Below are 23,545 nucleotides of genomic sequence, written 5' to 3' on the forward strand. Positions count from 1 at the left end.
TGGACTTGCCCATGGTTTTGCTGCAGCTTACAAATTCTCTGCTATTCCTGAATAAACCCATTTTGTTTTATTTTTAAAGTTAACAGGAGGAACAGAGAAACAGATGGGAAAAATAGAAATCAGACGTCAAGAGGTAGACTTAAATCCAAATATTCTAACAGCTGCATTAAATGTAGATGGACTAAATACTCCGATTTGGGGAAAGTAGAGAATAACATCACTCATCACTTGGGAAATGCAAATATGCCATTTCACACTTATAAGCATGGCGATTACAGAAAAACAGAAATGAGGAATATTGGCGAGGATGTGGAAAACCTGGGACCCTTGCCATTGCTGGTAGGAATGTAAAATGGTGTAGGCACTGCAGAAAGTCACTGTAGAAAATGCTATGGCAGTTTCTCAAAAAAATTAAACAATTACCATATGAGCCAGCAATTCCATTTCTGATTATATACCCCCAAAAAACTGAAAACAGGGTCTTAAAGAGATAATTTTCACACCATGTTCACAGTACTATTATTCACAATAGCCAAAAAGGTAACAGCCAGGTGTCCATTGACAGATGAATGCATAAACAAAATGGGGTACATCCTTACTGACACGTGCTATAAGATGGATGAGTCCTGAGGACATTATGCGAACTGAAATAAGCCAGACACAAAAAGAAAAATCTGTATGATTCCATTTAGATGAGGTCCCCTGAGTAGTCAAATTCACAGAGACAGAGTAGAGGGGGTGCCTGGAGCCAGGGCAGGAGGTGTGGAGCTGGCATTTAATGTGGGCAGAGTTTCCGTTTGGGAAGATGAGAAAGTTCTGGAGATGGATGGTGGAGATGGTTGTATACCAATGTAAATATACTTAATGCCACAGACTATACACTGTAAAATGGTTAACTGCTAAATTTTATGTTATATATCTTTTTCCACAAAAATACCTGGAAAAATGAAATTACACAACACATACAGAGTGCCTCAATAAATGGCAGTTGTTATAGTTATTTTAAAAAGTAGAGACTGTCAAGGAAGAAAAGATGGTGTGTGAGAAGTGAGGCAGAAACCTCCTCCAAAAATCACATATAATACGAAAATACAGCAAATACAACTAATCCTGAAAGAGCAACTGGCAAGAAGACTGTGATAGATGGCCTACATCTAAGGAAAAGAGCAGACCTCACAGAAAAGGGTAAAGTAGCAAAGCCGTGATCTGGTGGGACCCGAGCCCGTCCCCCACCTCAGCTCACCAGCAGGGAGAGAGCAGAAGCCCAGGACTGCTGAACACCCACCCCGGGAGCTCTGCTCCAGGAGCAGGAACCCACATTACATGGTGCTCTGGAGATTAGAAGGGTTGGAGAGCAAAGACACTCAGAGAAACTGAGATTCTAGTCACTTGTAGATAACAGGTTCCCACAACCAGCCACTCCAGGACAAAAGAAAGGCAGGTACTTTGAAAGACTTCCCAACAGCGAGACGGCAAGGACTACGCAGAGCTTGCCGCTCAGGAGAAAGGACGGGTGGACAAAGTCATCCTGGTCCACACAGCCCCGTAGGGTAGGAACTTTCGGGAGCTTCAGGGGCTCCATCCCCGAGTGGCAACACATGCTGAGGGCTCCACTGGGATATGCAGACCGCTGCTCCTTCCTCCAGCCAGCACTGGTGTGCAAACCACTGGAGGACGGCCTCACCCACAGCAGCGACAGAGGCACAACAACGCAGAGGCTCCACCCTGTGTGCTCGGCCCAAATAACCCATGGATTATCCCAAATAGTCAATGGATCAATGACCAAATAAAAACAGAGATCAAGCAATATATGGAGACAAATGAAAACAATAATGCAAAACTGTAAAATCTGTGGGACACAGCAAAAGCCATGCTAAGAGGGAAGTATACTGCAATACAGGCCTACCTCAGGAAAGAAGAACAATCCCAAATGATCAGTCTAAACTCACAATTAATGAAACTAGAAAAAGAAGAACAAATAAGGCCCAAAGGCAGTAGAAGGAAGGACATAAAAAAGATCAGAGGAGAAATAAATAAAATTGAGAATAATAAAATAATAGAAAGAATCAGTGAAACCAGGAGGTGGTTCTTAGAGAAAATAACAAAATAGATAACCCCCTAGCCAGATTTATCAAGAAAAAAAGAGTCTATATACATAAACAGAATCATAAATGAGAAAGGAAAAATCACTATGGACACCACAGTAATACAAAGAATTATTAGAGAATACCATGAAAAATTATATGCTAACAAATTGGATAACCTAGAAGAAATGGACAACTTTCTAGAAAAATACAACCTTCCGTGACTAACCCAGGAAGAAACAGAAAATCTGAACAGACCAATTACTAGCAATGAAACTGAATTGGTAATCAAAAAACTACCTAAAGACAAAATGCCTATACCAGATGGCTTCACCACTGAATTTTATAAAACATTTAGTGAAGACCTAATACCCATCCTCCTTAAAGTTTTCCAAAATGTAGAAGAGGAGGGAATACTCCCAAACTCTTTCTATGAGGCCAACATCATTCTAATACCAAAATCAGGCAACAACACCACAAAAAAAGAAAATTACAGACCAATATCCCTGATGAACCTAGATGCAAAAGTACTCAACAAAATCTTAGCAAACTGAATTCAAAAATACATCAAAAAGATCATCCATCATGATCAAGTAGGATTCATTCCAGGGATGCAAGGATGGTACAATATTAAAAAATCTATCACCATCATCCACAACATCAACAAAAAGGACAAAAACCACATGATCATCTCCATGGATACTGAAAAAGCATTTGACAAAATTCAACATTCATTCATGATAAAAACTCTCTACAAAATGGGTATAGAGGGCAAGTACCTCAACATAATAAAGGCCACATACAACAAACCCACAGCCAACATCATACTTAACAGCAAAAAGCTGAAAGCTCTTCCTCTAAAATCGGGAACAAGACAAGGATGCCCACTCTGCCCACTTTTATTCAACACAGTACTGGAGGTCCCAGCCACAGCAGTCAGAGAACACAAAGAAATAAAAGGCATTCAGATTGGTAAGGAAGAAGTTAAACTGTCCCTGCTTGCAGATGACATGATATTGTACATAAAAAACCCTAAAGAATCCACCCCAAAACTACTAGAATAACTGAACTCAGCAAAGTTGTAGGATACAAACTTTATACACAGAAATCTGTTGCATTCCTATATACTAATGATGAACTAGAAGAAAGAGAAATCAGGAAAACAACTCCATTCACAGTTGCATCAAAAAGAATAAAATACCTAGGAATAAACCTAACCAAGGAGGTGAAAAACCTATACCCTGAAAACTACAAGACACTCATGAGAGTAATAAAAGACACCAAAAAATGGAAATACATCCTGTGCTCATGTATAGGAAGAATTAATATTGTCAAAATGGCCATCCTGCCTAAAATAAAGCAATCTACAGATTCAATGCAATCCATATCAAAATACCAACAGCATTCTTCAGTGAAGTAGAATGAATAGTTCTAAAACTCATATGGAACCAAAAAGACCATAAATAGCCAAAGCAATCCTGAGAAGAGAATAAAGCTGGGGGGATTATGCTCCCCGACTTCAGGCTCTACTATAAAGCCACAGTAATCAAAACAATTTGTTACTGGCACAAGAACAGACCCATAGACCAATGGAACAGAATAGAGAACCCAGATATAAATCCAAACATATATGGTCAATTAATACATGACAAAGAAGCCATGGACATACAATGGGGAAACGACAGCCTCTTCAACTGGTGTTGGCAAAACCGGACAGCTACATTTAAGAAAATGAAACTGGATTACTGTCTAACCCCATATACAAAAGTTAACTTGAAATGGATCAAAGATCTGAATGTAAGTCATGAAACCATAAAACTCTTAGAAGAAAACATAGGCAAAAATCTCTTGAATATAAACATGAGCAACTTTTTCCTGAACACATCTCTTCAGGCAAGGGAAACAAAAGCAAAAATGAACAAATGGGACTACATCAAACTAAAAAGCTTCTGTACAGCAAAAGACACCATCAGTAGAACAAAAAGGCAACCTACAATATGGGAAAATATATTTGTAAATGACATATCTGACAAGGGATTAACATCCAAAATATATAAAGAACTCACACACCTCAACACCCAAAAAGCAAATAACCCGATTAAAAAATGGCCGGAGGATCTGAACAGATACTTCTCCAAAGAAGAAATTCAGTTGGCTAACAGGCGCTCAAAAAGATGCTCCACATCACTAATTATCAGGGAAATGCAAATTAAAGCCACAATGAGATATCACAACAGTTAGGATGGCCAACATAGAAAAGACAAGGAACAACAAATGCTGGTGAGGATGCAGTGTAAGGGGAGCCCTCCTACACTGCTGGTGGGAATGTAAATTAGTTCAACCATTGTGAAAAGCAGTATGGAGGTTCCTCAAAAAACTAAAAATAGAAATATCATTTGACCCAGGAATTCCACTCCTAGGAATTTACCCTAAGAATACAGCAGCCCAGTTTGAAAGAGACATATGCACCCCTATGTTTATTGCAGCACTATTTACAATAGCCAAGAAATGGAAGTAACCTAAGCGTCCATCAGTAGATGAATGAATAAAGAGGATGTGGTACATATACACAATGGAATATTATTCAGCCTTAAGAAAAAAACAAATCCTACCATTTGCAACAACATGGATGGAGCTAGAGGGTGTTATGCTCAATGAAATAAGCCAGGTGGAGAAAGACAAGTACCGAATGATTTCACTCATCTTTGGAGTATAAGAACAAAGGAAAACTGAAGGAACAAAACAGCAGCAGACTCACAGAACCCAAGAATGGACTAACAGCTACCAAAGGGAAAGGGACCTGGGAGGACGGGTGGGGAGGGAGGGATAAGGGGGGAAAAGGGGCATTACGATCCGCACACATAATGTAGGAGGTGGGGGGCATGGGGAAGGCAGTATAGCACAGAGAAGACAAGTATGACTCTATAGCATCTTACTACGCTGATGGACAGTGACTGCAATAATATGGGTGAATGTAGTAACCACAATGTTGCTCATGTGAAACCTTCATAAATTGTATATCAATGATACCTTAATAAAAAAAAACATAGAGACTGTCAGATTGGATATAAAGCAAGACCCAGTGATATGCTGTTTATAAGTAACAAGACTTGAATATAAAGATACAGACAGATTGAAAGCATAGGATAGAAATGATAGCACATACAAATACTGAGTACAATAAGACTTGTGCAGATATACCAATACCAGACAAAGCAGACTTCAAGAGTATTGTGTTGGATAAAAAAGGGACCTTTCACAGTAACAGTAAATTTGTCAAGAAGATTAAATCAGTCTTAAATATTTATGCACATAATAAAAGGCTCCCAAATACATAAATAGTGACAGAACTAAATGAAAAAAAGACAAATCCACAACCATGGCTGGAGACTTTAATATCCTTCTTTCAATAACTGATTGAATAAGTAGACAAAAAAATTGATAAGGATATAAACTATTATGGGAACAGTAACTAACTCAACTGGCAGTTATAGAATATGACACCCATCAAAAATGGAACACACATTCTTCTTAAGGACAAATAGAATATGACTACCTTAGACCATATGCTAGACCATAAAATGAACATCAGTGGATTTCAAACAATCAAAATCATACAGAGTATAGTCTCTGATTACAATGGAATTATATTAGAAATCAATAATAAAAGACAATTTAGAAAACTATAAATATTTATGAATTAAACAATAGACTTCTAAATAACTCATGGATCAAATAAAGGAAATTTTAAGTATTTTTAACTGAAAATAATGGGAGTGCAACATACCAGCTTTTGTGTAAGAAGGTAAGGCAACACTTTGAAGGAAATTTATAGTTTCAAATGCCTACATAAAAAAAAAAGACAAGTGTAAAATCATTGATCTTAAAGAAAATAAAAAAGGAAGAGAGAATTAAACTCAAATTAGGTAGATGAAAGAAAATAATAAAAATAAGAATGGAATGGATGAAACAGAAAATGGACAAAAAATAGAGAAAATAAACAAAGTCAAAAGTTGGGTCTTTGAAGAGAGTAATAAAGTTGATAAACCCCAAGCACGGATAGTTAAGAAAAATATATCAGCACAAATTATCTATATCAGAAATGAAAAAGGTGACATCACTATAAATCCTACAAACACAGCAGGACAATCAGCCAATATTATAAACAACTTTAGGCCAACAAATTCAACAACTTAGATGAGATGGTTGAGTTTATTTAAAAATACAAATTATCAAAAATGACACAAAATGGGTGTGGGGGTTACTTGATAATATGGGTGAATGTACTAAGCACAAAGTTTTTCATGTGAAATCCTCTTAAGTGCGTTTATCAATACCTCAATAAACAAAAAAAGACACAAAATAAAGGAGAAAATTCGAATAGCCTTATATTCATTAAAGAAATTGAATTCATAATTTAAAAACTTCCTCCAAAGAAAACAACAAACCCAGATGCTGTCTTCGGTGGAGTCTAACAAGCTTTTAAGGAAGAAGTGACACCAATATCACACAATGTCTTTCAGAAGATAGAGAAGGAGGGGACACAGCTCAGCTCACTCATAAGGCCAGCAAGCAGGACTCAAGGGAAGGCCAGTGCGGCCCTGATGGAGACCCGGACACGGACAATGCAAAGGGAAAGAGACAGGCTGATGCCCTTCGTGAACACGGACCCAAACTCTTAACAAAATATTAGCAAATTGCATATAGTAGTACGTAAAAAGGGTGATAGAACATGACCAAATGAGTTTCCTCCAGGAACACAGGTACGGCTCAACAATACCAGTCACTGTGATCAGCCATCTTAATAAAATTAAAGGAGAAATAAAATCATGACTATTTTCACTAGTTCCAAAATAAGCATTTGACAAAATTTCAGGCCCATTCATGATAAAAACTCAGCAAACCAAAACTAGAAGGAAACATTCTCAACCTGATAAAAACCTACAATCAATATATTAACAGTAAAAAACTGAGTATTTTTTCCTAAAGTCTGAGGAAGGCAAGGATGTCCACACTGACCCCTTCGTCCCACACATTCTGGCCAGCGCATGAGGAAAGAAAGAACAAGTGCCATACAGACGGGAAAGGAGGAAGTGCAGGCGGCTGATCACTGACACAGAAAATCCTACGAAATCTATAAAATAACCCCACTACAGTTTATAAGTGAATTTAGAAATGTTCTAAGAACATAAAGTCAATATGCAAAATCAACTGTTATTTCTATATACGAGCAACAAATAACTGGAAAATGAAACAAAAATAAATATCATTCTCAATGACATTCAAAACTTCACTTGTGGGAATAAATTTATTAAAAAGTGTAAGACCTATACACTGAAAACTATAAAACACTGCTGAGAGAAATTCAAGATCCAAATAATGGAAAGATATACATAATGGTACATGTAAGGAACATCTACTGATTGGTGACAGTGGATTAGAGGACTCAGTACTACTAAGATGTAAATTCTCCTCAAATACATCTAATATTTAATAAAATCCTAATCAAAATAACAGCAGGTTTCTTTTTTGAGGAACTGACAAGTTGATCCTAAAATGTATATGAAAATGCAAACAATTCAGGATAGCCACAGCAATTTTTAAAAAGAACAAAGATGGAAGACTTATAAAGTCACAAGACAGTGTGGATTGATGGAAAGATGAACAGATCAATACAAGAGAACAGAAACCCAGAAATAAACCCCCACAAACACAGTCAAGTGATCTTTGACAAAATGGTATAGCAATTCAATTGGGAAAAGAAAGTTTTTTCGACAAACAGTGCTGAGGAAACTGGCTACTCACATGGAATAAACACTGAATGTAGAGCCACATCACATGGAAAATCACTTAGAGATGGATCATGAAACCAGAAGCAAGACTGAAATCTATAAACCTTCTAGAAGAAAATGTAGGAGACTGTCCTTGGACGAAGATGTTTAGACAGGACACAGAAACCACGAACTAAAAAAAGAAAAACAGTAAGTTGAACTTAATCAATATATTAAAAACTGCTCATCAAAATACATCATTATGGTGGATATAAGACTATGCATTTGTCAATGTACTGCAGTATATCACATTTTGTAATGTATGCTAAAAAAACCAACATCATCAACCAGAATATCAGGGATCTCAGGATGGAATCTTACAAAACGTACATCAACACAGAGGGGATGGGAGATGACCTCAGTACCTTTGGAAAATGGTGTTCTGATTAGAAACTGTAAGGCTAAAGATAAAAGAAACCAAATATAAACACTACTCTAGCTGGCAAATTTGAGTTTTGTCTGTCATGAGTGGGGTGGGGTGGTGCTATGGGTAAACAACTCTGAGGCTGCCCTCTATGTACACTAGGGTTGGACAAATAAGACAATGGGTGGCAGGTCGTGGGAGCCAGGGTCTCCCTGAGAGTGGGAAGGTTACAGATAACCATGTTACAGACTACAGGTCACAGATACACCGACGATGAACACATGCACATGTACCAAGCTCTGTCCACGCAGGGGCCAGGGGCAGTGACACCCTAGCAGCAGTGCACACCCAGCACCCTGACGCAGGTTTCTAAACACCTCCTGCAATGGAAGAAGCCAGAGCCTGTGGAGAAGCTGCAGCCGACTCCAGGGCTGAGGCAGGGGCACCAGAGGACAAGCCTGGAGCACCTGGCAGTGCAGGAGGCAAGGAAGAGCCCCAAAACACAGGGTGGGGACCCCTCACAGGGACACTACGGCAAATGAAAGCACTCCCCATGGCCAAGGCTGGGACATGGGCAGCAAAACAAACAGCACAGTGCCAGATCACCAGCAGTTATGGCAGTGTCCAGGCGCCCCAGCCACAGAGGCGAGGGCCTGGCCAGCGACACTGGGCAGTCGGAGACAGCCCTTCGGGATCCCCAGCCACACAGCGGGAGACGGAGCATAGGTCCATGCCCGGAGGGTGCTGCCTGGATGAGCGGGGCCGCGGCCCGGGGCGCAGGACAAGGAGGGCGCAGGAGACGCCCACAGCCACGAGCTGCGCCAGGTGGCAGGTCGACACACCGTGACTGTGCCGACCCCAGGTGCCCTGCCCCGCTGAGACCTCACCTCTGGGGCGTTGTCTGCAAAAACCCATGACCCCAGTCTAACCAGGAGAAAATACATCAGACGAACCCCAAAGCAGAGACACTCTACAAAGCACGTGAGCATCCGCCTCAAGACTGCCAAGGGCATGGAAAATAGGAGAGTCCGAGACACCGTCACGGCCCAGAGGGGACAAAGGACATGTGAGCCTCAATGCCCTGTGGGACCCTGGGCGGGGGCCGGGGCAGAAAGTGAACGCCGGGGAAAGACACATCTGATGTCTGGGTGTAACAGTGACAGGGCACTGCTGGCTTAGTTTCAACAAGCGTGCAGTGGTTGTGTGAGATGCTGACACTGGTGAAAACTGGTCTGTAAATCTACAACTACTCCAAATTTTTTAAGCTAATTTTTAAGATTACAACATTAATAAAATGAATAGACAAGTCAGTGTAGGAGATACAATTCATAATTTATGTTATCTGACAAGCCTTGAATCCAGAAACAGAAAGGACTTTCCTAACTTCGTAATGAAAAAAAAGGCAAAACAGACACTTGAGAAAGAGTGATGAGCAGGTAACAAGGAGACGGAAAGGTGCTCATGGGTAAGCGCAAGGAAGTGCAGACCGCCAAGAAGCACTGCACTGCCCTTTACGCCGGCAGGACAGCTGCTCTGCAAGGTACTGTCCCAAGAGAAGTGAAAACACACCCACAGAAAACATGTACAAGAACGTGTATGACCTCTCAGCCACAGCCAGCCAAACGCGAGAGACCCACCCAAGTACCATCACAGGACAGGTGCATGTGCCGTGGCACATTCCTAGGAGCAGTGCTGAGCCAGCAAAACCGAGGAGCAGAGCTGAACACCAAGCTGCCTGGGGGTTCAGTGTCGGCCGAGGACCCTTCCTGGACGGCAGGCACCTTCTCACTGGCCTCATGGCCTTTCCTCTCCCTCTCCTTACAAGAGCACTAATCCCACTGTGGGGCCCACTCACAGGACTGCAACTAACCCTATTCATCCCCAAAGGCCCCCCAGTACCACCATGCTGCGGGGAGGGCTTCCATGTATGGATTTGGGGGAACAAAAACATTCAGCTGACAACACAAGGACTCTTCAGGGATGACAGAAACGTTTGCTATCATTAAGTGTGCAGCTTACACAGCTGGATCTGTCAAGACTGGTCAAACTCTACTTGCACACTTCAGTGTATGAAAATTATACATCAATAACCAAATGAATAAATGCAATTCCTCTTCTATTTTGAAAATCTTACAAAAGGCAAATAATTGGGTAAAAAATTCTAACAGGTAATGAAAATCTGGTGAGAACTTAATTGTACTGTATGTTTGTTCACAGCTCTTCTTCTTATACCAAAATGAGAAACCAAAGGCCTTCGAATTTAATGGGACAACGCAGTTAAGAATTCAGTCCCAAAACAGCTTTCGGGGAGAAGTTGCATTTGCCAAAATGCCATTCCTTGAGCCGGTGCTGCAGGAGGTTGTCCGAACCACCCGGTGCTAAATCATAGTTGAACTAAAGCATCAGCTAAGTTGTTACGGTGACAACACTCCCCTCGAAAACCTGCTTTACGACCAAACCCGAGCTATTTCGCGGAGACAAGGACCGAAGGCGCGAGACCAGCCCTCCAGGGCGGCGGCTGTGGCCCAGGCGAACCGGCGTGAGTCACCGCAGGCGGGGGCGCGCCTCCTGGGGCCTCGGGCTCGGGCGGGGGTCGCACGCGCAGTTACGGGCCGGCTCCTTACGCTCACGACGCCGGCGGAGGCTCGGAGGCCCGGGGCGCCCGTCCCTGGACCTCAGCCCGGTCGCCGCACCCCGATCCGCGCCGCCGCCGCGACCACTCGGCTCGACACCCGCGCCCCAACCGCCGACCCAGGCGCACGCGAGCCCGCCCCCAGTCGGCCCCTCACTCACCCCGGCGCCCTTAGGGTTCCTCTTTCGTAACCCCCGCCCTCCAGGCGGTCTCGCTACGACTCCTGGGACTTGTAGTCTCTACGCCACCTCAGGCCTGGGTGCCGGGAGGGCGTCTCCCAGCCATAAACTACAACTCCCAGCAGCCTCCGCGAGAGCCCGACCTCGGCAGGTGAATTCCGGCAGGAGGATATCGCGAGGCCATGGCAGGCACGGGCTCCCCAGCATTCCTCGCGCACCGGGCGGCTTTGGCGTTGCTAGGAGACCGAGAAGCCCGGCTAGTGAGGGCCAGCAGGTGGCGGCGTCTGTAAAGCCGCGTTCTGGGCCGCTGGCGGACGGGGGTGGCGGCGAGGGGGTCCGCGCTGAAGGGGTGGGGCGTCCCGCTGATGGGAGGCGGGGGGCATCTGCGCTGTTGCGGGGTGAGGGCGTCCGCGTCGCGCGCTCTCCAAGGGAAAGCGGGGTGACTGGGTATCGGCCCACTTGGCCCTCCTGCCCCTTAGCCCAGGCTGCCCTGAATGAAGAGCAGGCTGCCCCAGAGGCGACGGCGTTTACCGGCTGTGGGTTTGGGTGGGTCAGACCTCCAGCTGTGGCTGAGGCGCCTCAGAGGCGCGGCTGCTCTTGGGGTTTTCCAGCGAAAGTGAGAGCCGGTGTGGCTGCTCTAGGCGCAGGTCAGGATAGGAGCGTCCGCAATGCCTTTTGGGACGCGACCGAAGAGCAAACCGACTAACCCATTAAAAGAAAAAGCTCTGTGAAGTGAAAGTAAGCTCCCTTCTGTAAAATCTAGACGTCCTACTCCAGGCCTCAGGTGTCCAGCCCTTGGTCCCTGTGGAGGGCTAGGCAGGGACAAGGCCTTTTGAAATGCTTGCTCTCCCTTGGGAGTCTGATGGGAAGCCCTAGAGAGGGCCATTGCTCTTGGGCTACCTTGCAGCCCAGCTCTGCCACCTTCGAGGCCTTAGGCAGCTCTCAGATACACAGCAGAGCCTTTGTCTCTCCCCAGGTGTGATCACACCAAAGCTGCCCTTTCAAGCCTTCTCCGGCCCTGCAGAGCTGGCCCCTGGGAGTGGTGCCGAGGAGCTTCTGGAAAAAATGGAGTAGGACGGGCTGCTGCCCTTTCCATGTTAGCCTCACACCTTCCTGATGGTGGAGTCGGTCCCACAGAATGCAGCGCAGACAAGACTGGAGTGCCTCACGGGGATGTCATCGTGTATGAAGAGGGACTGCTTTCGGTGCCATTGGGCTGGGGCTGATTTTCCTCAAGAGCCACTACTGAAGTCTGAACAGAGATGTGTGACCTTGGCTGGACCAGGAAGTGCATCGCACTGTATGCAGGCTCCTGAGAAGACTGCTATCAGCATGGACTCTCATACAGGTTTTTCAGGTCTCTCCACACTTCCTCTTCTGTGGGAACAGAGGGTGTGACCTCAGGACTCTTTGAACTGGTGAAGCTGGTTGGACTGGTTACTCTTCCCACTAAAACTCCACCCCATGGGCCATGAAGACGCAGGGATGGTGGGGAGTCTGTGAATGCTCCCTCCAGTCAGTTCCAGAGTCCATGGGGTCTAGGTGGCAAGACTGTCTGGCATCCTAGGCTAGCTTTTCCCAACAGGATGACAGGGTGGCAGGTGGAACTTCCACGTGTGTGATCTCAGGCTCTGCCTCTGCACTTCTCCCAGACAAAAAGAACAGCTGTGTGCATCCTGCAGCACTCACAGCTCTTCAGCAAACAGAACCCCATGTGTGTCAGTGAAAGGGTTGGGACCTTGGCAATGTCCCTGAGCTGGGGAGGGTTGGTTTAAGGTCAGGAGCTGCAGGTGTACTGGGGTAGGTAGGTATCAGAGGATGGCTGGTGCCTGCCCACACCCAGCCCCCAGAGTCCCTCGCTCTGGGACGTCCCTGTGCCTCCTTCCCAGTGGCGTCTGTGCTGACAGTCCATTTCGCCAGAGTCTTGGATGTTCTTGTCCCCTTTTGAATGCAACCTCAGGACGTCCATCCCAAGTTTGAATATCTAGAATTTTCAATGGAAATAGAGTACCAGTCTTGCAGGAGAGGACATTCTCCAAGCAAGAGTATTGGGGACAGGAGGGACAGGTGTGTGTGTCTTCTCTGAGCTAGAGGCAGAAGGTATGATCCCGGGGCCTCTTGAGGGCCTCTGTGGTAGGAGTTGATGTCATCTCCAGGAATGACCTCAGAATGGCACCCTGTGTCTATCCATCAGGACTGAGGAGGCCTGTTCAGAATGGAGTGACTTTTGATGGTGCTGACAAAAACCCTTGAGAAGTACATTGTGCCTGGGAATGTGACAGTCTGCATGGCCCACTGTGATCAAGAGAGATGGGGGCCTTGCATAAATCGGGAGGTTTGGGGAGCAGTATGGACACAGTACGGCACTCTCTCTGTGGTCTGCTAACGGCTCCTCAGCACCCTGCACCTGCCATGAGCATCACAGAATTACTTTGTACATCTGGAAGCTGAGCATGTTTCCACTTTCCCAGTCCTTATTTTCCAGGATTGTGTTATATATGTTATAGTGAGGCTGCCTTTTGTCACGTCCATTAATAACACATCATTTACTATCAAAGGGTGATGTTTTTACTCCAGGAATATCTAATGGGAGCTCCCCGAAAATGCCACCGAAGAAACCTGCTGGTAAGACGATGCTGAGTGTACCCTTCAGGGAGTCTCTGCAGAGTCCTGGAGCAGGGTTGCTTGGGGTCTAGGTCAAGGTGGGTATTCAGTAAGTGGTGGGTAAGGACCCAGGGTGGTAGTTTAGGGTTGGTGGGCACAGCAGGGCAAGGGTTCTGAGTGGGGAGTAAACAGTCTTCTCATAGGATCTATTGGAAGCCTAGAGTTTTGTTTTTTCACCCACAAAGTTCCTGAAATGTTCAATAAAGTTATCTGCAACTTTCATTTTTCCGTGCAGGAGTTTCTTAAAGTCTCGCGTCCCCACCTGCCCCTGGCCACCTCTACTTGGGAGTTCGACCCACACCTCATGCTCCACAGTCCCACGGGGAACCCCCATCTTACCAAGCCAAGGAGGTTCCTTCTATTCCTACTTGGCTGAGAAGTTTGTTGGCTTTTTGCTTTTGTTTTTAATGAGAAATGGATGTTGGATTTTGCCAAACGCTTTTTAAAAAATCTGTTGAGATGGTCATATGGTTTTTCCTTTTTTAGTTTGTTCATATTGTGAGTTACACTAATTTTTCTGTTAAACCTACCTTACATTCCTGGGTCAACCCCATCTGGTCATATGTTATCCTTTTCATATATCGCTCTATGCAGTTTGCTAAAACTTTCCAAGTTAGTAATTAATTTGCTAAGAATTTTTGTATCTTTGCTGATGGAGGATGTTGTCGTCTAGTTTTCTTGTAATGTGTTTGTCTTGTTATCAAGGGCAAGCTGGCCTTGTAGAGCAGGTTAGAAGTCATAGCCTCCTCTTGAATTTTTAGCATATAATTGGTTTTGTCTCTTCCTTAAATGTTTGGTAGAGTTCACCACCTGGATCTAGTTTTGTAGATTTATAACTGTAATATAATGAGTCATAAGAAATACATATTTGGTCATTTATATGATCAAATGTATGTTTCCCAGGTATATTCGATCTTCATCCACAGTTCCTGAAGACACTACAGTCTGAAATTTAAAGTGGGTGTTGTCATGTTGGGAGACTTCTGGGGGCTGAATCAGCAGTGTCCAATGGTTTAGTCAATCATAACCATGCAGTGAAGTCCTCACAAAACCCCCTGAGAAGAGCTTATCATTCTCTTGGGTCCTGCTTCTCAGTGGGGGGAGCTCCCACTCTTGGGGAGCCAGACACCTCCAGCGCCGCCGAGCGGGGCCCTGGGCTCCCCGAGGATAGAGGCTCCTTTACGTGGGACCCCGCCCTGTGTCTCTCTTCATCTGCCTGTTAACTTGTATCCTTCATGGCATCCTTTATTAAACTGGGAAACGTGTTTTCCTGAGTTCTGTGAGCCACTCTAGCAAATGAATCGAACCTAAGGGGGAGGACGTGGGAGCCTCTAATCTGTAGTCCACAGGTCAGAAGCACAGGGAACTGCCTGGGGCTTGCGACAGGCATCTGGGGTGGGGGGTGAGGGCAGTCCTGCAGGACCGGGCCTTTAACCTGGGGATCTGGTGCTGTCTGCGGGCAGATAGTGTCAGAATTGTGTTGAGTTCTCAGACACCTTGCTGGGGGTCCAGAATTGCTTGGTGAGCATGGGAAGACCCCTGCACCCCACTACCCCACACACATTGGGATCAGGGCTGGGAACCTGAATGGAGCTGTACTCCTGTTATTGTTGTGTATAATATTACTGTGTATGGGGAAAAAAACAACTATAAAATCAATTTCTTCAGCAAAATTGCCTATATTTGAGTAAGCTTCAGTAATCTTGGGTTGGTTGCCAGATGTGAATTCTTCCTTGTTGGTCTGGATGGTCTGATATTCCCTAAGTATTCCAGAGCTTCATTGTGTGGTGCATTCAAGTTACTTGGAAATAGTCTGAGCCCTTGGGTTCCTCTTCTAAGCTTTGCGAGGTGATTCTGGAGCCGTGCTCACACTCGGGCTAATTAGTCCCCAGCACTGAGGCAAAGCCCCCCTCACCGATGCCCCATGAATTCAGGGGGCACCCGGCTCTGCGCGGTGCTGTCCCCTCTGCCGCTCTGTCCTGTGAACGCCAGCCACACTGGTCTCCGTGGACCCCCAGCTCCATCTCCTCTGCTCAGGGGTCTGCTGGGCCCCACCTGTGTCCCCTCCCTGGGCCACAGCCTGGAAACCCGGGGCCGGGAGCCCTGCAGGGTCACTCTGCTTTGCTATCGGACACCAGTATCTGGAAACATGCTCCTGTACCTTGCCTGGGTTTCAGGTGGTTGGGAGAGGCAGGTGGCGGAGGGTCCCTGTGACGCTGTCTTAGCCACCAGCAGCAGAAGTCTTTCCCCCACCCTTCCAAACTCCCAATTCTAGCTCCTCAGGAACAAAAAACAATGTTGAATGTGAGCAGCGACTACTTCCATCTTCAGTAATGTGGTTTTACTGGCTTTTTGTTTCAGTCTCCAACTTTATTAAGTTTTGGGTCACTACTGTGTAAACCAGTGTTGGACTCTTGCTACCAGCCGCTCCCAGTGTAGCCCAGTCTCTGTGGTGTCCAGGGCCACACCACCAGGACGGTGGAATATCACCGCTGAGTCAGGCGTGTTGTTTCAGAGTCACTCAGGCTGTGCTCTGACTCCTGCAGGAAATGGAGACCCGTGTGTGTGTCGCGTCTCGTATGCCCCATGTCCGGACCCTGACTAACAGCAGCACCCCCACCCCAGGACGAATCTTCTCCCCGGAGCCCCTCCCAGGCTGCTCCGTCTTGTGCTCCCATCGGACAGGCATTTTCACTCGCCTCTAGCTATGGGGTCCCTCTCTGACAGTCAGTCGGGGTGCCCTTGGGTCTCTCTGATGCTTTTGATACCCTTTCATTTCCCCTTGAATAAGGTGTCGCTGTGTCCCCGGCCCTTGGTGTGGGTCCTTCTTCTGTTTATTTTGCTGGTATCTGCAGGGCCCTTCCACTCTGGAAATGTAAGTCTGTTGGGCTGGGAAGTTTTCTGATGTCATTTCCATGAAGATTCCTTCCCCGGGTCCCTCTTCTGCAACCCAGATGTTGGACTTCCTGGAATGATCTTGTAAACTTCCTATATTTCCTCCTTTTCTTGTATGTTCCAATTATTACACTTAGTTTTTAACATTTGTGCTGCCGTGTTCTGATTTAGATTTGTTCTCGCTGTATGCCAGCTGTCCTACTAGGTGCTTGTCCCACAGGGCCGCCGTGCCGAAGAGAGGAGTGACCACACAGGGTCACAGCTGGGTCAGGGGAGTGTCCAGCATGCTTGCACGTCCCGCTTTCTTTACTCTTTGTCTTCCTGTGTTTTATGAGTCACTTGCTGCCATTTTTTGGAACAAGGCAGGGCATTAACAAATTCAAGAAATTTAAAGCATGATGGTTTTCCTGAGTCGCATACTTTGGGTAACCTGACTACTTCATGATGCGCTTCTGCAAGTACAGCTGAGTGAATGCCTGCCCCTCTCCCCTTCCCTTTGGGGTGGCTCCCTGGGCACCCGGTCTGGCACCCATGGGGAATGCCAGTGACCCACCTGCATGGCTGACCCTTTCCCATGCAGTCAGGAGGGTGAGGGTGAAGTTCAGGGTGAGAATGAGGATCAGAGTGAGGGTCAGGGTCCATGTGAGGGTGAAGGTCAGGGTTACCTCCAGAGCAGAGGTAACCTTTCCAGGCACAGAGCCCCTGGGTGCCAGTGGAGGGGTGAGAACAGGACCCTCACTTACTGACCCTGGCTTGAAGGACCCTGGTAGGGGCTGTGTCCAGATCCCCAGGAGCCCCTGTCACCCGGACACCCCCACCCTCATTGCTGTCCCTCCCCACAGGTGTACCCTTTGTGCAGGTGTCCTGGGGCAGGAGAGGGCTGGGATGGAGCTCAGAGCTCTGGCCATTTCTCTACCCACTCCCCCTCCGCTCACCTATGTTTCAGCTCCTGCCAGCCTCCACCTCCTAGCTAGTGCCTCCTCCCTGGCCCTCCTGGGTGCCCCAGGGGAGCCTGACCTTTAAGGGAGTGACTTATAGCTCCCCCCCATCCCTGACTGTAGTACTGGGTGGCTGTCCTCGTCCCCCGTGTATGGCCTAGAAATTGCTGTGCAGGTAGGTATCTCCTGTCCCTTCCCTCACTCAGGCACTCGGCTGTCTCCTCCCCCGGGTGGGGCTGGGTGGCACCCACCTTCCTGGGCAAGCTCCTCAGTGGCCTCCAGAGAGCAGAGAGCTTCCCTGGTCATGCCGACCTGCCTCCCTCTCTCAGTGCCACGCCCTCTTGTGTAAGGAATGGGGGAGGGGGGAAGTGTCACTGGCCTTCCCCCAGCAGGGAGAAGCCTGGAGGGAGAGACGTGAGGCTGTCAGGTGCGTGCACACAGAGTACCCGAAGGAAAAGTCTGCAGCAAGTAAATGTTCTGATGCGCAGTGGCCCTTGTGGCCCACACAAGGCCAAGAGAGATAGATGTTCCTGGAATCTCCTAAGTAACCCCGTGAAATACACGGTACCAAAAATGGGAAAGAACATGGGATACCATTAGGGTAGGTGGAGAGTATAAATAAGGTCATCCCTTAGGAGCTCAACATGTTAAATAAAATCCTCTGGACGAACATAAAAAATGTATTTACTATCTTAAGCGTCATAGAAATGCAAAATCCCTTATAGCAGTCACGTGCGTGCTGCTCCATGAAGGCCACAGGCGGCAGTACAGGATGTGGGCCGGTGCTCGTTGAGACCCACAGGGCTGGGGGGGTGAACCCTGCCAGCACCCCACAGAAACCTCTGGGGTTGGGGATTCCACCTTTCCACGGCAGGGAAGTTGCAAATTCAGTGCAGGGAGGGGTGGGGGAATTCAAAAGCCATGCACTAATGTCTGTGTCAAAGTGAAATGGTTACATGTTTTATGTTCCTATGGCAGGACAGGTCTTACACAATGAGCTGGGCTTTGCCACTGAATGTCATTGTTCAAACAAGGAAGTTATGTAGACTTGATGTTAGAAGGTGAAATCCTACTAATCTTATTAGTGTTAGAAAATATAACATTTTTAGACAACCTATGTATAAGTTTAATTAAGGTAATTGTCTATCAGTTATTAAATCATTTCATCGGGAAGATTTTGTCAACTGAAAGTTTAAAAGGAAAGAGAATGTATTACACTTGTAAATACAGTTTAAAATATGTGAAGGAGGGCAAAAGACATGAAGAGACATTTTATTGAAGATGTACAGATGGCAGATAAGCAGATATAAAGACACTCAACATCATTAGCCATTAGAGAAATGTAAATTAAAACCACAGTGAGATACATACACCACATACCCACCAGAATGACTGAAATTAAAAATAGTGACACCACCAAATGCTGACAAGGCTGTAGAGAAACTGGGTCACTCTTGTGTCTCACTGGTAGGAGTATGAAATGGTATAGATATCTGGAAAGCCGTTTGACAGTCTCTAAGAAAACTAAACATGCACGTACCACGTAACCCAGCAACTGCATTCCTGGGCATTTATCCCAGAGAAATGAAAACTTACATCCACACAAAGCTTATGTGTGTTCCTAGCAGCTTTACTGTAGCAGCCAAACCTGCCCCTCAGTAGGTAAACGGTCAAACTGGCTTAGTGTGACTGTGCAGTGGAATGCCACGCACAACGTCAAGCCCAAAAGGTCACCCCCTGTTGGATTCCACTTACCTAACATCGCCAAAGTGACAAAATTATGGAGATGGCTGCCAGTGGTTGGCAGGGGTTAGGGTTGGCAGGGACAATAGAAGGGGCAGCAGGAGGGGTCCTTGAAGGGTGGGACTCTGCATCTTGATTGCAGAATGGCCACAGGAATCACCCCTGCGTTGAGATGATGAAACTACACAAACCCCAGGTGCCAGTGTCGCTTCGGCGCAGTAACCTACACCGCGATTTGAGGGAGGCGTCATGGGGGCCTGGGCTCCGGGACAGAACTCTAAGCTCTGCTCCTCCAGCCTCCCTGTGGCTGGCTGCCTCCACAGGGCTTGTCCGCCTCTGGGTCTTTGGTTTCTGTCCTGCCTCCTGAGAGCCAGTGACATTTCTCATACTCAGCTTTTTCCTATTACGCGGCTGTTTGGAAGAAGGGATTACACCCCCTGGAGAACCGGCAGCTTCAGAAAGGGGACACCCAGGCAGGACCGCCAGCGGGGCCCAGGACGAGCCGCGCTGACTCCCGGGTCCCCGCAAGAGGAGGCTGGCCAGCAAGGCACAGGACCACCCGTGCCCCGGGGGCTCTGGGAGGCGCCGCCCGGGGGAGGAGGCGCCGCCGGCGGGGGCGGGGAGGCGGCAAGCGGGAGCCTGTCCTTTCCCGCTCCGGCCCCTCAGGGGATGGGCGCCCCAAGAGGTACTATGCACTTTGTTCCCAGAGGCTCTGCTTCCTCCTCTGCATCGAAGAGCCTTCCCCGCCCTTTCTGGGAAGGCTCTTTCGCTGCAGGCAGCTGCTCTCGGAACGACGACGTGTGAGACACCAGCGGGCGCAGGACCCCCAGCCCAGGGCTCGGGGTGGCCCCAGGTGACCCCCGGAGCCCCCTGCCCACCTGAAGGGGCACCTGCGCATCACAGAAAGGAGCAGATGGAGGCCTTTAGTTCTTCCCAGAGGGGACGCTGGGGGAAGCTCCACTGCAGCTAATTAATCGTCTGCAATTAGAAGGAGGCCGTAATTGCTGTTTGCACCCTCAACCCGTCCTGCCTGGGCTGTGGGCCGCGTGGCTGGCATCCTTGTGGGGCCCTGTCCCCTCGTCAGGGAGAAACTGTCAGCCTGAGGAGAAGTCCAGAGGGTGCCCCAGAGCGCCCCACCCTGTCCTACTCTCTGGGGAGAGTGGCTTGCTGGGCGCTCACCGCAGGCAGACCCGTAGCTGCCAGCAGTTCCGGTGCCTCTGCAGCAGGTTCTTTGGGGTGGGGCTGGGGTGCCCCGAGCCCGCTAGGGGCTGTGGCTTCAGGGACCTGGCCTGAACACCGGTCACCCGGCGAAGCGCGAGACGTGGAGTCAGTCACGGGGCTGGGGGGCTCAGTGCCGACCGGGCTGAGCCCTGGGTCCCACGCGCCCCTGCTCACGGCGGAAAGCAGAAGAGCATTTCAGCCTGTGCTGGAACCTCAGAGGTCCAGGCACCAGCTGGTGGGAAGCGGGCCCCCTGCTTATCATTAGCAAAACTCTGAGGCTGCAGGACGGTCCTACCTCCAGGTGGACTGAGATGACCACGTTCACGATTGCCTTCGGGGCGCAGCCACCTGCTTGCTGGGGCCTGGGCACATTGCAGGACGCTGCCCTGGTGACCTTGATCACCTGCTGGTAGGGCCTCGCCCAGCCACGGGCCAGGGGTCTCGCGAGAAGACTCTAGGCCGCCGATCCGGGGCAGCCGTTCTCGAGCCAGCCAGCAGGTGGCGCGCCTGTTCCGCGGGCGGCCAGCCTTGCCCACCGGCGCATGCGCCACCTCCGGCCATTGTCGCCCGCAGGATGGGGAGGCCTGGGCCTGGCACCCTTCCCTGGGAGGCACTGGAACGGGGGCTCTCAGGGTCTGGATGTTGGCCCGTCCACCTTGAAGAATGTCGGGTGCCCCCTGGGCGGAGGAAAGAATCCTGCCTTCCCCAGTCACTCCCAGCGCCTCCCTGTCCCAGGCAGCTGAAAGCCCCAGATGGTGGGCTCCTGGGCCCCCAAAGCCCCCATCAGCATCCCAGAGGAGGCCCGGCAACTCGGGGCCCCCATCCCCCGACCACCCCAAGCCCCCCTGCTCCTCCCCGACTTTCTTGGTCATCAGTAAACCACGTGCAGGCTGCGCCTTCTCCCCTGCGCCCGGAGGCCATCCTCCCCACTGAGGGCTGCTGGGAGGCCTCCCGGCCCAGGCAGGGTCCGCAATGCCTCACTCTCCTCTGACTGACCCCCGGGGGGCGGCGTGCGTGGGACGGGCACCCCTGGCCCTCCAGGCCAGCTGCCCACTCACCATCGTTCACTCAGAAAGCGCGTTGTCAGGTGTGGCCCTCTCGGGGTTCCCGGGAAGCAGACCCACTCGGGTGCACGTGCACGGGCAGATTTAATACAAGGAATCGGCTCACGGGGCTGTGGAGGCTGGGAAGTCCCAACACCTGCCGCTGGAGCCCGCGGGGGTGGGGGGTGCTCCAGGCCGAGCCCGAGAGCAGGAGGGCGCCCTCTTTCTGGGGGAAGAGAGCCCTTTTGTTCTATTCAGGCCCTCAGAGCATCGGGTGAGCTGCCCAGGCTGGGGAGGGCCATCTGCCTTAAATGTTGATTTCACACAGAAACACTGAGAAGAGTGTTTGGCCAGATACTGGGTTCCGCGTGGCCCAGGCGGCCCAGGCAAGGTGACACAAAATCAGCCCGGACACTGGCTCGCTGTGGGTGCCTGGGCTGTGTGAGGGGCTGCAGAACGACTTCGTTAAACACGATGTAGACAGACAGAATGAGCACAGGCATGGAGCCGGTCCCGGAGAACGGAGTGGAGCGCTTGGCCGGTCCAGGGAAAGACAGCGTGCCCGGCAGCTCCATAGGCTTCTCGGCGGGAGGAAGGGGGGCCTCTGGAGACAAGGCCTGGCCAAGCCCGTGTGTGGCTGTGCATTTGTTTGAACTAAGTTAAAACAAAATGCCCATCTTTTCAAAACTCTTCCCACTTTATACTCTTAACCAAGCAGTCACTGGTCTGTCAGCAAAAGCAAACCTACAGATGAGACGTATAGCTTCCAGGAAAAAGAGCAAACCAAAAGTAAATGGGCAGTGATCCTGACCAGTGGCTGTCCTAGATCTGGGTGCCTAAGGTGGGCAGCCCAAGACAAAGGGGGTTCCACGTTGCAGCGCCCACCGTCCTCACTTCCAGGTGGGCACAGCGGCGGGCGATGGCCGGCACTCTCCTGATGGATTAAAGTGCTGCCGCCTGTCTGGGCCTCTCTCTAGGACCGCTCATCCTGGCGAAGCCCACCCTCCTGGGCGGCCCAGTGGTACTCTTCCTGCTGAACTTTGAGCAGCAGAGCCCCAGCCCACATGGCAATGGCAGCCTCAGGCTACATCAGACCTCTGTATTCCTGAGCCACAGAAAGAGCTGATAAATGCCTGTTGTTTTCAGCCATCACAGTCAGGGTCACTTGTAACACAGCAATGGTAACACAGGGCATGAACTCAGGGCACAGTGGGCGTCATGGAAACCCCTTTCCTTTCACTCTTTTTGCCTGTGGCCGTGACCTACCCATTCCAGCTGACCTCTGGTGTGGATGACGGCACACACATTCCCCAGATTTCCCTCTGCCTCTGTGCCCCTCCACGCTCATACTGACCTTCAACCCAGGCTGTGGTGAAGGGGTCAGGCCTGCCCTCCAGTCCCAACGGAGGCCTGGAACACGGTGTGACCCCAGGTCCGGCGTCCTCCATGCTTCCACGGCTTCCTGGGCCCAAGTAGGGTGGCAGAAGGATCTTCCAACTTTAGGCTCATTTAATACTTGACCCTGAGCTCCAAGGCCCACCCTGGGCAAATATTTATTTGGCAATTAAGGGTTCACCAGGATGAAGGCCACAAAAGCTTCTCACAGTCATGGTGGCACATGAGCAAACTGTAGTGGCCAACTGGCCCAGGAAGGGTCATCAGTATGGTGGCAAAGGGGAATCAGAGGCCCCAGAGCTGTGGGCGGGGGTGCCCAGTGAGCTGGGATGGTGCCAGGCTTCATGGAGATACAAAGCAAAGACATCCCACCTGGCAGGAGACCACAGGTGAGGCCACTCTGTTCCCCGTGCAGAGGGCGTGGGTGGGGACCAGGGCAAGGGGCTGGGCCGGTAGCCTGTGCTGCGTGGGACCTGCCTCTGTGCCAATGTGTCTGAAAATCATGCAGGAGCCATGGTCTGGAAAGACTCCTGAGGTGGCTCTCAGTAATGCTGGG

The 23,545-nt window shown here is 48.9% G+C and overlaps 1 protein-coding gene and 1 long non-coding RNA gene across 10 annotated transcripts in view; both read right to left on the minus strand.

Moving 5' to 3' along the window:
• C4H1orf159 (chromosome 4 C1orf159 homolog) overlaps positions 1 to 12,222 on the minus strand; it is a 28,049-nt gene extending 15,827 nt beyond the window's left edge. For 2 of the 9 annotated variants that reach the window (XM_073232985.1, XM_036999617.2), the window contains exon 1: positions 11,073 to 11,202. The gene's annotated coding sequence lies outside the window, so the exon portion shown is untranslated. The other 7 variants (XM_036999622.2, XM_036999621.2, XM_036999618.2 and 4 more) reach the window with 6 other exon arrangements.
• Positions 12,223 to 18,845: 6,623 nt separating this feature from the next.
• Positions 18,846 to 23,060, minus strand: LOC118968608 (uncharacterized). Its single transcript, XR_012129911.1, has 2 exons — positions 22,949 to 23,060; positions 18,846 to 21,820 (listed from the first exon to the last, which is right to left on the minus strand). It is a non-coding gene; the product is annotated as an uncharacterized lncRNA (long non-coding RNA).
• Positions 23,061 to 23,545: the final 485 nt, after the last annotated feature.

The sequence above is a fragment of the Manis javanica genome, chromosome 4, assembly GCF_040802235.1.
Source record: "Manis javanica isolate MJ-LG chromosome 4, MJ_LKY, whole genome shotgun sequence".
NCBI classification, from domain to species: domain Eukaryota; kingdom Metazoa; phylum Chordata; class Mammalia; order Pholidota; family Manidae; genus Manis; species Manis javanica.